This window comes from Penaeus monodon, chromosome 23, assembly GCF_015228065.2.
Source record: "Penaeus monodon isolate SGIC_2016 chromosome 23, NSTDA_Pmon_1, whole genome shotgun sequence".
In the NCBI taxonomy this organism is placed as follows: Eukaryota; Metazoa; Arthropoda; class Malacostraca; order Decapoda; family Penaeidae; genus Penaeus; species Penaeus monodon.
In genome coordinates, this window is record NC_051408.1 from 28,713,044 (window position 1) to 28,713,392 (window position 349).

A 349-nucleotide genomic window follows, 5' to 3' on the forward strand; every position below is an offset into this window, starting at 1 on the left:
GTGTGTTAATCTCGTAATCTTGAACGCTTGAAGTGCGGCCATTAGAGATAACGGACTTGGTATCATCCTCTTAGGCTTTCCTGTGCTCTCTGAAATAATTTCCTTTGGCCACGTGATTCTTCATACAACTGCCACTTATCTTCAACTCTTTCACGTTTGTTAGTTACAATTTTACGTTTCGCTATTTTGTATATACGTATTTACCTCTTTTACACTTTTTATTTTATCATTTTCCTTGTGTTTCTCCATTTCATAAACTTCTTTGTATGAAATCCATCTGTTATACGTATATTTCCATCACACACAATCAACGCAAATGCAATTCCTCATAAATATACATACACACACG